The 15000-nt window shown below is 49.7% G+C and overlaps 1 protein-coding gene across 1 annotated transcript in view; it reads left to right on the forward strand.

Annotated features, from left to right (window-relative positions):
- Positions 1 to 15000, forward strand: part of diaph2 (diaphanous-related formin 2) — a gene marked incomplete at its 3' end in the record, with an annotated part of 387717 nt that overhangs the window by 335810 nt on the left and 36907 nt on the right. The gene's annotated exons all lie outside the window — the stretch shown is intronic.

A 15000-nucleotide genomic window follows, 5' to 3' on the forward strand; every position in this document is an offset into this window, starting at 1 on the left:
TGACCTCTTTGAACGCTTCACTTTTAATAATCCCAAACGACTCGGCTGAAGATGTCTGTCTGTCTCTCTGGCTAACCAGATTTGAGAGAGGGAGAGTAGGTGTGATATTAAATATTTCCTGCCAGAGCAGATTTTGATCTCTGTTTCAGTCGAGCCATAATAAGTCAGGCATGAATAAAACATGGCGGTGACATGAGCAGGTAGCCTGCAGCCTTGGAGATAGCGAGGATCCTCCAACGCCTCCCTGTCTCACCTCGCTTGTTGCTCTCCCCTGACTTAACATACGATCGGTCTGACATTGGAACTTCTGAGCTTTCAAATTCAAGGACGATCCTCATTCCCTCCCCCAAGACCACGTGATTCAATTAGAGGGGGATCTGTGATTGATCTTTTAGGACAGTTTGCACTCTAACTGGTTCTTTTTTGATGACGTAATGGAAGGGAAAGACAGCTGGATGCAAAGCTGGGGTAAAGAGCTAGGGTTACTACTACCCTGGGGTAAAGGGTTAAGGTTAGCTGCTCTACCCTGGGGTAAAGGGTTAGGGTTAGCTGCTCTACCCTGGGGTAAAGGGTTAGGGTTAGCTGCTCTACCCTGGGTTAAAAGGTTAGGGTTAGCTGCTCTACCCTGAGTTGAAGGGTTAGGGTTAGCTGCTCTACCCTGGGTTAAAGGGTTAAAGGGTTAGGGTCAGCTGCTCTACCTGGTGGTGAAGGGCCTGTGGACAGCAGGCTGTAATTCATCTTGACGGAGGTGAGAGGTCAGATATGGCCTGTGTTGTTTCTCCATCGTGGAGCCTCCACCTCTCTCTGTGTCAGCAACACACATGTCAGTCTGCCAGTATTTCAGCCGGATTTCTCTTCTCAGTTCCTCTCTGTGCACTGCCAGAGTCTGCCTCTTCTCTCCTCCGAATGACAGCCGTGGGTGAAAGCCTGGGCTATTCCTGTTCATCACCAGCAGGAACCATTGACAGCTCTGTTGAAACACTCCATATGTACTCCAACAGTTTGCTGAAGTCAGGCTCTCTTGCATCAATATTTCATAGCCGGCATCAAATATGTTTTCCGTGTAGTTTGGTGGAAGTACAATAGTGGACGGCGCTTATTATGTTCTTCACTGCCATTTATTAATCATATGAGACTATTTTCTGCATGAATTATGCATGGGAGGGGCCGGTTAAGCAGCTAAAATAGATCGGCAGGTTGGATAGAGTCATTATTGCCAGCTTCATTTATTTAGCAACAACGGCTCCATAAGCTTGACTGAATATATTGATTACGGTGCCAACCTGAATACATCACACCCCTTTTGTAAATTCAAATGTATTTCCACCAACAGATGGAACATATGGGTATTATATTATGTGATTGACATACATGTAAATCTGTAGCGTGTGTGTGTGTCTTTTTGATGGATTCATTCATTCATTCATCCTAACGTGTGAATACATTTTGATGGATCATATTGTGGTGTTTAATGCAATTTCAAGGGGCTATTTTTATGAAGAGATAGATTTTAAGTCATTTTGCAAATTGAGAGCTAATCCTCTTCACATGCAAATGATTAAGAATGGAATGCATATTTAATGACCGTTCAATTCATTTAGCTTTAAGAGGACGATGGTGTTGGGGGGGGGGGGTGAGGGTGTTGGGAGGGGGGGTGAGGGTGTTGGGTGGGGGGGTGACGGTGTTGGGTGGGGGTGGGGGTGTGTGACGGTGTTGGGGTGGGGGGTGTGACGGTGTTGGGTGGGGGGGTGTGACGGTGTTGGGTGGGGCATGTGACGGTGTTGGGTGGGTGGGGGTGTGACGGTGTTGAGTGGGGGCGTGACGGACAAATGCTTTCAGGAAACGGCACAAAACGTGTCCTCCATTTCCCAGCCGTTGAAACTTGAGAACGTGCCCTTTGCAGAGTTCAACGGCACCAGCACTTCCTCGACACGCGTGATTGATGTATGAAACAGGCGCCGGGGCTAAATCTGTTTTCGTTGTGAAGTATTAGAAATACTAATATGGGAAATTGCTTATGAAATCATTATCCAGTACCCCATTTGTTTTAATTTGCTCTAAGTGGATTTCCATATTCTCGTGGACTGACCAGATGTTCAGCATTCACCCAAATTGCTTTACCCAGTTGAAAGTAAATGAGTGACTGTAGAACAGGACCTAAATCCACGTGTCCCCGCCGTCTGGAAGGGGAGAAGGCGCTGCGTCCCAGCAGGGGGGTGTGTTGCGCCGGGCTGATATGGGATGATGTCACAACAAGCCGCGTGCTCACGGCCCGTAGAGAGGCAGCGTGTGTGAGCCAGGGCCGACCTCGGAGAGACCTCCAGTAGGGACACTGGCTGGCGTGGCTGGGGCCGCCAGTCCCCCAGGTCTGTGGAGAGTGTCTGTGCCCAAGCGTCCCCAGACACCCCCACGCCCCCACCCCTCCCCAGTCAAGTTCACTTAGGTGTGAGTAACGCCCGGGAGCACGCACGCTGCTTTGAGCACAATGTGGAATGGCGTTGAGGACACATGGGAGCACATAAGCAGGTCAAACTGTGTCCCGTCCTGAAACCATGCCTGTACTTTGTCTACGGCAGGGAGGTAAGCAATGATGTGTTACACATGCTGTACGTACGTTCTCGAATATTATTCTTGTTATTGAATTGGCTTGTGTTTTGTGAAACATGTGATAAATGGTAATTGGGTTATCATCCAAAGTTGTTAATTTTAAATATTCATGAGACATTAGTTGCAGTGTCCGAGAACCCACGGTTAGATTTTGGTTCGAACTCGTTACCGTAACAACGGCTCCATCTGTGTGAATGGGCTGGACCTACTTGTGACTGGCTCACAGTATTTGTTCAACTGGGTTATTGTTCTCCGAGTCACCAGAATAACACCTTCTGACTCGTTGGAAATTGAAGTACAAACCTCCCAATCTCTTTGCATCCATTTTTCACCTCCATTTTTCCACCTCCATTTCATAAAAGCCTCATAACCGTGGTAGGCCCTACAGATGCTTCTCTCTTTAATTCACTTTCACCAGCGAGTGTTCATTCCTCACATGGTGAATTAGAACCCACTCAGCCAGCTCAATCCATTTTTGCAACAGCTTGCGAGCTCCAGCAGAACGCAGTCAAATGCAGTGTTTCACTCTGAGGGAATTTCAGAGATATTACAGAGAGAAGCTTTTTGCCAAGCTGTATCCTCTGGTATCGGCGCTGAGGCATTATAGTCGTCTTGAATATAACTGCCTTTTTCTGTTTTCAGCGGGAGCCCAGTGATAGGTAATCAACTGCTCCTCTGAACACAATTGCTCGCCATTCTGTATAATTACCATTATCAAGTCCATTACCAAAGCAGGGGAGCAATCCTAATCCTTTCACAGCATTCAGTCTGACGCAGGACTAATATGTGAGAAAAGGCATGTTCAAGGGAGTTTTGAATGTCTTTGCGGGCTACCAGACTTATAATTTCCCTTTTTTCCATTTCTCTGCCGCCCCTTTAAAGCTCGGTACAGTTTAGCCGTTCCAGACGCGCCAGTCGTCGCGTCGTAGCTGTCTCGGCGCTTTCTGCCCAGCTGGTGTATCAGAACCAGGTGTCCGTGCTTCTGCGGTTCTGTCGAGCGAACAGTCTGAATGTTGACAGTGATGGCCCTCAACTTCCACTCATGACATCTCCCTGTCAGTTTTCCGCCCGCCGAGCGTTCAGTCATACTGTATGTTAACTAGCATAGAATTGAGTGGGTTTCTCCCTACAGAAGTAAACATCGCTAACACTCGATAAAGAATGCGTAGACAGGAGGTTCGAAGGGCGTCTCTTGCTTATTGGAGGTTTCCTGGTCTCCTGGTACCCCCCTCTTTACTTCAGAGACCCACTCATCCACCCCGCTCGTCCGCCGTCATCCCTACTCCGGCTAACGGTTAGCTTGTGGCTCTGACTGGAGATGCTGATTATGCACATGTGCCAGCCTCCGTTAGCATGTCGTCCTCAGGCGAGAGGGAGATGTTTTCATGCCGCAGCAGTGGCTGGCTGGCTGGGTCCCCTGCGGAGAGTGACAGGGCATGGAGCTGAGGCAACAGGGGGGATTGGCGGTGGCGTGTGACAGTGACAGCGCCGGCGTCCGGGCCATGCCAGGTAGGTGATTACGGAGGAATGCTGACAGGCGTCAGACGCAGGAAAGGTTGGGTCCTCAACACTCCACACAACCCCACACCTTCTCTACAGCGTGATACGAGGACAGTAGCTGGGGTGTTGGGGATTGGAGGGAGGTGCGGTTGGAAGCCAGACATGGACCAATGGAGAGAAGGAAAAAATATATATAATAATAATATTCCGCCAATACTTCTAGTCTAGCCCATAAATGAATCGTCCAATGAGGGGGCTTGTGTTGACCTTGGTGTTCGATGGAGAGGCTGATGAACCAGGACACGCAGGACTAACATGTTATTATGATGTATGGTATTAGGCTGACAGATTTCTCAGCTGATTATTCCTCAAATCAAGGGTACCATTTTATTTTGTTCAGATTACCACACCGCACACGGCTCGTGTATGTACCTCATGTCTGATGTGTGAAAAAGAAAAAAAGACAAGGTCCCTGTTTTCTCCCACATCTGCATACATGCAGACGCTCTCTCTCCCTCTCTCTCTCTCTCTCTCTCCCTCCCTCTCGCTCTCTCTCTCTCTCTCGTGCTCTCTCTCTCTCTTTCCTGTGAATTTGGTAGCGTTATTCACATGGGCTGTCAAGAAGCAGATCTCCCTCCCTCCCTCTCTCTCCCTCCCTCCCTCTCTCTCTCCCTCCCTCTCCCTCTCCCTTTGAATAACTCTACATTCCATTCCAATGCCAGAGGGAGCCCAGGTCTGGTGGAGGGGAGGCGCGCCCCGAGATGCCTGCGCATTGCGAATTTCTGTCATTACCTTGAACGACAGCAGCAAGGGCACGGGGCTTATCTGCTGTACTACAATTCTAATAAATAACGCCGTATTAGATTGTGCTCTATCTTCTCTGAGGATCAGAATCTGCCTTAAGGCGATGATGGCACGCGGGATATGATGGGCCAAGTCTGCAGGGGTGCCGGGAGGAGAGGCAGAGATAGTGTCTCATAAACAATTGCCAGGCAAGGAATTTAATCCGTCTGATTTAGTGTGAAATCCGTTTCTGTCAATGAAGGTGATACAATAAGCCAGTTCCATTATCTTCCCCCAGATTACACTCTCCTCATTGCATTTCCATATTCCATAGAAGTGTTTTCTGACACAATGCGCAAAAGAGCCCGTTGTTACCGGAAGACTTTGATTATACTGTGATAATTATTTCATTGCCAATTAATGTTACCCCGGGGACGCACTGCTCCCCGTGAGTTTTTTTTTGTCTGAGTCTGCATATGTATCAAATAGTCTGTTTAAATAAGAACTTTGTCTTCTGGTGGAGGATTGTTTCGAGTGGAAGCGAACGAGAGACCTAATTAGAATGGTACTAAAAGCTCTAATCACTTTGCGTCTGTTTAACTTAATTTGGTCGTCTCTCCCCTAGGTCAGAGAGAGACAGAAATTAGATGACCCCCCCCCCCCCTCCTCTCCCCCCTCCTCACACACACACCCTCATAAACGTTGCCCCTCCCTTTGCATGTCAAAAAAACCGAAAAAGACGGCAGAGCTGAATCTGATTAAGTCCCCTGATGTCGTTTGCGGGTGGTCCGCTTCTCTGATAGCTCCGCCTTCAAGATCTTGATCTGCAGAGTGACTTTACAGTCAATCAAACGTGATTACGCTCACGACAAACAGCTTCCCAGTCCCATTGTCCAACCGGTTTACGCCCACCCTGGAGACCTGACGAGCCGGCCTGCTTGAACACCACCCGCATCGGTCTGGAGGGGCAGATGGTATCTGTGTGGGTCAGTCTGGAGCTGTAGATGGTATCTGTGTGGGTCGGTTCTGGAGATGTAGATGCTATCTGTGTGGATCGGTCTGGAGATGTAGATGGTATCTGTGTGGGTCGGTCTGGAGATGTAGATGCTATCTGTGTGGATCGGTCTGGAGCTGTAGATGGTATCTTGTGGGTCGGTTCTGGAGATACAGATGGTATCTGTGTGGGTGGGTCTGGAGATGTAGATGGTATCTGTGTGGGTGGGTCTGGAGGTGTAGATGTTATCTGTGTGGGTCGGTCTGGAGATGTAGATGGTATCTGTGTGGGTCGGTCTGGAGGTGTAGATGGTATCTGTGTGGGTCGGTTCTGGAGGTGTAGATGGTATCTGTGTGGGTGGGTCTGGAGCTGTAGATGGTATCTGTGTGGGTCAGTCTGGAGATGTAGATGGTATCTGTGTGGGTGGGTCTGGAGGTGTAGATGGTATCTGTGTGGGTCGGTCTGGAGCTGTAGATGGTATCTGTGTGGGTGGGTCTGGAGGTGTAGATGGTATCTGTGGGCCAGTCTGGAGGGGCAGATGGTATCTGTGTGGGTCGGTCTGGAGATGGTACAGTATCTGTGTGGGGCGAACCGGGGCGCCGGGCCGGCTAAAGTGTGCTGGTTATGGCGAACGGGTACAAGTCGTTCCCTTTTTGTTGTGGGCGGACCGGCTGCGCAGACGGCGGCAGGTCGACTCGGCGCTGCGCGTTCACGTGTTCGGCCCGTGACCCGTCTCTCTCTGCGTCTCTGGACCTGTCGCCAACGACCGGACTCAAGCGCCTCCAGATGCTGGCGTGGCCTGCCTGGCGCAGCGAGCTCGGCCCCTCTTGGCTCGGTGACGTGTTGACCCCATGTGGTCCTCAGAAAGTGTGTCAGCTCGACATCTGTCAGGCAGGCCTATAGGCTCGGCTACAGGGAGCTAGATCTCCCCTGTGGATAGAGCTGTTACTGGGTAAACAAGGCTGAGACAGTACTGGGTAATACTACCTGTAGGGGCTGGAGGCAATAGAGTAGTAATAGTAGTAGTAGTAGTAGTATTAGTAGTAGTAGTATAGTAGTAGTAGTAGTAGTAGTAGTAGTAGTAGTATAGTAGTAATAGTGGTAGTAGTAGTAGTAGTAGTAGTAGTAGTAGTATAGTAGTAGTAGTAGCCTAGTAGTAGTAGTAGCAGTAGTAGTAGTAGTAGAGGTAGTAGTAGTAGTAGTAGAGGTAGTAGTATTAGTGGTGGTGGTAGTAGTAGTAGTAGTAGTGGTATTAGTAGTAGTAGTAGTAGTAGTAGTAGTATTAGTCTAGTAGTAGTAGTAGTAATAGTAGAAGTATAGTAGTAGTAGTAGCCTAGTAGTAGTAGTAGCCTAGAAGTAGTAGTAGTAGTAGTAGTAGTAGTAGTAGTAGTAGTAGTATAGTAGTAGTAGTAGTAGTAGAAGTGGTAGTAGTAGTAGTATTAGAGGTAGTGGTAGTAGTAGTAGTAGTAGTAGTAGTGGTAGTAGTAGTAGTAGTAGTAGTAGTAGTAGTAGTAGTAGTAGTAGCAGTAGTAGTAGTAGTAGTAGTAGTAGTTGTAGTAGTAGTAGTTGAGGTAGTAGTAGTAGTAGTAGTAGTAGTAGTAGTAGAGGTAATAGTAGTAGTAGTAGTAGTAGTAGTAGTAGTAGTAGTAGTAGCAGCAGCAGTAGTAGTAGTAGTAGTAGTAGTAGTAGTAGTAGTAGTAGTAGTAGTAGTTGTAGTAGTAGTAGTTGAGGTAGTAGTAGTAGTAGAGGTAGTAGTATTAGTGGTGGTGGTGGTAGTAGTAGTAGTAGTAGTAGTAGTAGAGGTAGTTGTAGTAGTAGTATAGTAGTAGTAGTAGTAGTAGTAGTAGTAGTAGAGGTAGTAATATTAGTACTAGTAAGAGTTCAGAAGTGTGTATGTAGTAGTCTTTGATAGTGAGAGAGTGGAGGGGTATAGATGCTGGTCTCTAGTGTTGTATCTGTACTTAAGCCTCCTCCCATCCCCTCCTTCTCACCGGGGGCTCACAGCATCCATCCAGATGGGAGGTTTATTTTGGTGTTTGTTTGTTTACTTATTCATGCATCCACATATTCAGCGTAGCGTTGAGCATTCGTCGCTGCCACAAATGCAAATCGCCACGGCGGCTCATCCACTTTCATCTCTCCCTCGTCACCATCGACCCCCCTCCCGCGCCTCTCTCTCTCTCTCTCTCTCTCTCTCTCTCTCTCTCTCTCTCTCTCTCCCCCCCCCCCCCCCCCGGGTCTGTGATAAGGATCGGGGTTGCCAGGCCTGTTTTGGAGGCCCCTCCGTTCTAGACAACAGGCCCTCACGGAGGCGCCTCCCCGCTGGCCAGCATCCACCCTCACCCCCTCTCCCTGAACCCGGCCCTCCACCCCCCCCCCCCCCCCCTCCTCCCCGGACCCCCCGCTGGCGCCAGGCTGGCCGAGGATCACTGCAGAGCGCTCCCATTCCCCTCGGACCGGGGGATGTGGGAGAGCCCCTAATTTAATCACGGGGGCCATGAGTGGGTTTGCACATCAAGCTGTTACAGTAAAACAGTCCAAAAGAATCTGCAGTCGGATCCATCCTCTTCATTCACCCCCCCCCCCCCCTCCCCACCCCCGCCCCCCCCCCCCCTCTACTCAAGAGCTCTCTGTTCAGTTTCAACTCAGTCCAGACACACAACAATAAAGGGCCCGGCTAGAACCTGCTCCTGTCCCTGGAATTGTTTCTCTGGCTCCTTTGTCAGACCTGGTGTCAGACCTGGCTGGGGGATAGAGAGGATGGATGGGGAGAGAGAGAGAGAGAGAGAGAGAGAGGAAGGTGAAGAGGGAGGGGGGGAAGAGGGCAGATAGGGTGGGGAGGGGGTTGGGAGGGTGCCAGCAGGTGACTAGCTGTCCCGTGAGCGCCTGTGTTCCATCTGCCCTTCATAGCAGTAATGCTCTCTGGCTGACTGGCTGGATGTCTGGCTGGCTGGCTGGCTGGCTGATTGGCTGGCTGATTGGCTGGCTGATCGGCTGGATGTCTGGCTGGCTGGCTGATTGGCTGACTGATTGGCTGGCTGATTGGCTGACTGATTGGTGACACAAGAACTACGGAACTAAGGAAGAGGGCGGCGGCCAAACCAGTTTCCATGCCGGAGGAGCACTGAACAGACAAGAGAGAGAGAGAGAGGGAGAGAGAGAGAGAGAGAGAGAGAGAGATGGAGAGAGAGGGGGAGCGAGATGAAAAGAGGACGAGGCTGTAAAGCTGTCCGCAGAAGAGCCGGTCCCCTCCCCGTGTTCAGGGCTAATGCGCCGGGTTAATTGCACAGGTGACTTTCTGCGGGGTAACAGATGGGCTAAAATGTGTTCAAAAACAAATCCCAGAGCAGCGGAGAAAAGAAAGAGAGTTCATCTTTCCTTTCTCCCCCCCCCTCCCCTCCCCCCATCCTCTCTCTCCTGGGGGGCGTCAGGGAGAACAGCGGAGGGAATGTCATCTCCAGAGGCCGGTTGGAGGCCGGGCGCTCGTATTAGATCCATCACAGAGGAGGAGGATGTGTCCCGGGCAGGCCAAGGAAGACGAGGAGCACTCGGGCTAGCGCCATGGACCCCCCCCCTCCCAATCCCTGCCCCCCCATCCCGACCTGGTTCACGTGTTTGTTTTACACATAGTGCGCTCATTGGTTAACAGTGGGGGGAGGGGCCGACGCCTGTGTTCAGAATCGGACGAGAGAGAACGATGACAGCGATGGCGTAGACGCCCCTTCTAGATGATTCTATGCCGTTGTGTGGACTGTTACAAGTCCTGCTGTTATTACACGCAGCGCAATAAAAGGATGGAAGAGGATCCAAAGAGATTCCAGTCCAAACCCTGACGATTTCATTAGCAGGTGGTTATTATCTCATCCTGAAGCATTCTCTTTCACGACGCACTGTAGAAACAGTCGAGCGGCCATCTGGTGCACTTCCAGCAAAACGCTCGTATTCTTGAAGTCGGAAGTGACCTCGATCATATAGATCTTGACCGATAAATACTGTATAAGCCAATGCGTATGGAAAAAAACAACCCAAAAACATGCTTCTTGGGTTGGAAGCCATTTATGTTCGAATTGCTTTTTCCGCTCGGCGCTGCATGACACGCCAGACCAGACAAGGAGCTACCAGAATGCTGATAGCTCTGTCTTTCCTAGCCAGGGTGGCGGTGGCCATCAGGAATTGAGTTCTCAATCGATCGGCTGTGTTTCCCCCCCAGCAACACGGAGGAGATGACAGATCGCAAATTGAATTTATGAACAGGCTGTGTTGACACAGTTGCATAATTATAGGAATGCCGTCTCAGTTGGTGTTTAAAAGCGTGAGAACGGGCTCTGCATACAGATGGAAACAGCAGCCCTTGGAGGTTGGGGTTTGCCAGGCGGTCGCATACCTGTGTCTGTGACAGATTCACTCCTTTTTTTTCCCATGCGCCACTGCTTTGCGTTTTGATTAGATTAACGTGGTGTGTTAGTGTTTAAAGGGGTAGCGTGCTATTTTGGACATTTACTGTAACCCTATTTATTATACTGTATGTCTAACATCAATCTGAAACATAGAGGCCATCATTTATTAGTATTGTACACAAGAGTTCCGTTGTGGTAGATGGGGTGTCTTATTACTGTCTAAAACTCTGAACCTACTTAAATAATATGTGCAACAACTGAGTAATCAATTCTTATGGCGTTTAGTCACATACTATCCTACTCAACACAGTGGTTTACGCACGGTAACACCCCAACGGTTTAAAAACCACATCTGTTCCTAAAGCATTTTATTCCCTCACCAGTCAGCTGTGGCTCACTGGTCAATGATTGCTGTCCATAATTGCTGCCCGTTTGGACACTTTAGGAGTCAAATGCCATTGGAAAACCAGTGCGCGTTGCTCGAGATCAACAGGGATGTTTTCAACCGGTCGCAAACTAGACATTTTTGGAATCACAAATAGGCCGCTTGCCGTCGCTGACATATTCGCTTTCGGACTTCTGTCCCACTCCTTTGATTTGTATCTCTTTATTCGCCAGGAGAAAACACAAGAGGAACATTCTGGTAACCGAGCTGGGGAGTTGAATCTACACGGTTCTCATGACGCTGAATCTACACGGTTCTCATGACGCGTTGCCAAATCCTTGCATAACAAGGGTCCCCTCTCCATCGTGTTTTACATGTGTGGCCTCTTCGCTGTACTAGGCTATGCACTTACAGAATTGAGAGTTCTCTGTGAGGTCCCTCCGGCCTGGGCCTCCATTTCCAATTTATTTTGAGGACGCGGAAAATAGTATGTAAAACTGCCGGTTTGTTAGATGGAAAGTCTATGTCCTCAGTGATGGAACGTCTACGTATGTCTTGGTTTGTGTCCATGGATACATCCATGTTTTTAAGGGCATTCAGTAGCTTTCGCCTTCTGTGGGCGTCTGTTTACTTCTGCTTCTCTTGCGTGATTATCACCCATCTCTTGGAGTCGATCGCCTGTATGTCAGGCTCAAATCTGTAGCCGGTGCCAACATATTCAAATCAAATTCTTCGTCATCTTAATAATGAGCAATTGTCCACAAATAGCCTACGTTGCTTCAGCTCAACGAACGTAGAATGTGCTCGGCCAGCTAGGTACATTCCTAATCCTAAATAGTCGGGACTACACCCCTCCCTCGAACCCCTCCACAGTGGAAGCTAGGCTGGAGCAGTGCTCATATCCAAGCCTTGCCAGGCATGTAAACACAACAGATTGTGATACATTTCACGGTTTAGCATACTGAGATGGGTCAGATTACACATAGAGCTTCCTGATAGTTTTTCTTGAGTTTTTCAACGCGTATTAACATGCCCTGCCCACTTCCATTGTAAAAAAAAAAAAAAAAAGAAACAAAAATCTCGGATCTAGCTCAATACTTGAGCGATCAATGAAATTATGGTCTATGTTTCAGATTGATGTTAGACATATCAGAAATAGGGCTAAACGTCCCCAATAGCACTCGACCCCTTTAAGAATCTCTCGCTTCCTTTGTCACTGTTTTGAGGGAGAACTAGGAGTGGAAAATAACTTTGGAGGCTTGTGTGATGCATTAGCCATCAGAAGAGACCTGACCAGCTCCCTCTCTCTCCTCTAGCTGATCTTGCCCTGAGCAGCCATGAACATAGGTCACCACTGCACTGATGACACACACACGAACACACACACACACACACACACACAATCCAGACAGTGAAATGTGTGGCTGTGAGAACAAATTCACTTGACTGATCATGCCAGACTTCTCGCCTCTATGCTTTTAGTTTGGATTAGACATCAAGCTCCGGTATGAAAGGCAGAGCATGTATTACAATTAAATGATCGGCAGCATTTAAGAGCAATACTTGAGTTGGTGTGCGTGTGTGTGCGCGTGTGTGCGTGCATGTGTGTGTGTATTCTTGCATATTTTGGAGAAATAATTAAATGTCACAGGGCTCAGGCAGTGGAGGATCTCCAGAGGGGTGTGTGTGGGTGGGGGGGTGTTGGAAGGATTTAGGACCCGGCGCCCGTCCTCGCTCCACTAGTCCCTCTCAATGACCCTCTCCTCCAGGTGCTGCACAGACACACACTCCCACTGCTCCTCTCCTCTCCTCTCCTCTCCTCTCCTCTCCTCTCCTCTCCTCTCCTCTCCTCTCCTCTCCCCTCCTCTCCTCTCCCCTCCACTCTCCTCCCCTCCTCTCTCCTCCTCTCCTCTCCTCTCCCCTCCTCTCTCCTCCTCTCCTCTCCTCTCCTCTCCTCTCCTCTCCTCTCCTCTCCTCTCCTCTCCTCTCCTCTCCTCTCCTCTCCTCTCCTCTCCTCTCCTCTCCTCTCCTCTCCTCTCTTTCCCCACTATTGACTCTTGACGTTATCCTCCCCCCTCCTCCTCCTCCTCCTCCTCCTCCAGTCTCCTGGGGTGGAGGTAGATAAGCTGCCATGCCACCCTCACCACGGTGTCTTGTTGGGAGAAGCTAATCTGATGTGTGAAGTTTTGGCAAATCCTGCACAGAGCCCGGCCCTTGTTATCCCCCTAATTAGAAAATGTGATAGCGCCGCTCGCAAATGCATTTACAGGTCCGACGAGAGGCCCGAGCCAGCACCCCCCCGGGGGCCTGCTGCTACATTCCACCGAGCCTGAAGGGCCCAGGTGTCACCTGATACCCACTCACAGGAACGAGGGATGAAGCGATGGATGAGCGAGGGAGGGAGGGAGGGAGAGATACAGGAAAGGTGCTCTTGGATCTCTCCGGGAGTTAGAGACACTTTTAGATATGATCCCGGCCTCTGCTTTGCCTATTTAAGAAAGTCCTCCAAAGTGTGAAACCCCAGCCATGTTCGCTCCACCATACCCCTTAGCTTAGCAAGATCATTAAAGGACCCCAGGGCTGTCTGCTGAGGTGCCCGCCAAGGTGTGACTTTTTTTTTTTTTCTCGATGTCAGGTTCTAGCCCATCTTAACCTATTTGGAAGGCAATATCCTGTGAGCCTGGGGGATTTTCCCTCCCCAGGCAGATCTTCTGATGTAAAGGTTAGCTTCGCTGTAATTCTCCCTCCGTAATCTATCAGTCACACTAATTGAGAAGCAGCGGGAATATTCACCCTTGGTTTTAACAGCTCAAAATAAGATAGGCACTGCAGGCACTGTAGCAGGCAAAAATAAAGCATTTCTTCCGATGTCTCCGCAAATATAGAATTATATCTTTTCCCCTTCATTTTCCCAAACATTTAGTTCTTCCGTCTGTGTTCGAGCGTAGTCTTCATGGCGTATTTTGAGCGGGCGAATAGGCGTCCCGCAGACCGGGGCCCTAACTCTCGGAGCTGTTTCTGCAGACCAGAGGTCTCGTCTGCCGGAGAGGGAAGCCGGGTCCAACAGGACATTGTTAATGGAGCAGTAGCAGGTCACATGGGAGCATGTTTCCCATTTTAGTCATTTTGCTTCTTTGTGTCTGCGATCCTCCCCCTGAACCCCTAGTCTAGCGCGCTCCCAAGTCCTGGTCATTACGGATGATGAATTGTGCTACAGTTAAGCGAGAACTAGGACAAATTGATCAAAGTGTCAGGTGCCCCCTGTGATGTCTAGGTCTCCAAGAAGAAGGGGGATAAAGCAAGAGCTGTCCAAAAGTTTCCGGTGCCAAGGTGGTATAGATAAATGTTTACCTGCTACTTAACGCTCTCCCCCCTCTCGTCAAAGTTGGCAAGACGTCCTGGTTAGCCTACATATGGAGAGGGACGCGCTAATGAACCCAGAACTCTGCAGCGCTCGGCAAGTTTGTAGCAATTATCTGTCGGTCTGTCGGCCATGCTGTCCTGCGGAGAAGAATGGAGCAGGTGCAACGTACGGTTTAAAACCCACAAGTGCACGCTATCAACAGTGTACTAGTGCAATTTGAGATAAGGACTTCTTGGCTGGCGTCGGTTCATTCTGCAAGAGCCGGTCTAATTACGCTTGATGTCATCTGGGCTGCTTTTAAAACGCAGCACGCAGTAAAGAATAGACACTTTGATTTCAGAGTGGCCCTTGGGAACGGCCCCGGGAAGAAAGAGAGAAAGCGAAGGAACGAGACGCGAGGAAGTCAAGAGAGAGACGAATTAGTGCGAGTGCAAATGAAGGGTTTGTTTGTGGGTCTATTTGCATAAGATGCATTTCTATTGTTAGTCCGGACGCGTCTCCGTTTGTTGTAAATGAGTTTGCGGCGCGTGCGTTAGCTGCGGAGGAGGGGGGAGGACAGCGCGGGAGGCGTGGCCGCGGAGTGCGTGGCGTTTCTTCAAATTAATTATGTAGCCGTGTCAACTTGTTCTGTTTATAAATTCAATTTGCCCCACTGTCATCTCCCTCTTGAGTGCCGGCGCAAAAACAAAAGATTGATCGCCGCGCGGAAAAGTGCTGCCGAAAGCAGCCGCCCGCCCGCCGCCGCCCGCCGCCGCCCGCCCCGATGGCTCTCCTCCCGCCATCTCCAGGCGGTGGTAAACACTACGGGAGAGCAGCTCACTCATGGATGCCAGGGGATTGATGGCGTAGTCGGCCGCGCTACAATAAGTCACCCTAATGATCCCAGTTTAAAATAATGTCTGTCCCGGACCACGGTGATGAAGAGGGGGCCTGGTGACTCATTAGTATGGGGGTTGGGGGGTTGAGGGGT

Source organism: Borostomias antarcticus, assembly GCF_949987555.1.
Source record: "Borostomias antarcticus genome assembly, chromosome: 28".
Lineage (NCBI taxonomy): Eukaryota > Metazoa > Chordata > Actinopteri > Stomiiformes > Stomiidae > Borostomias > Borostomias antarcticus.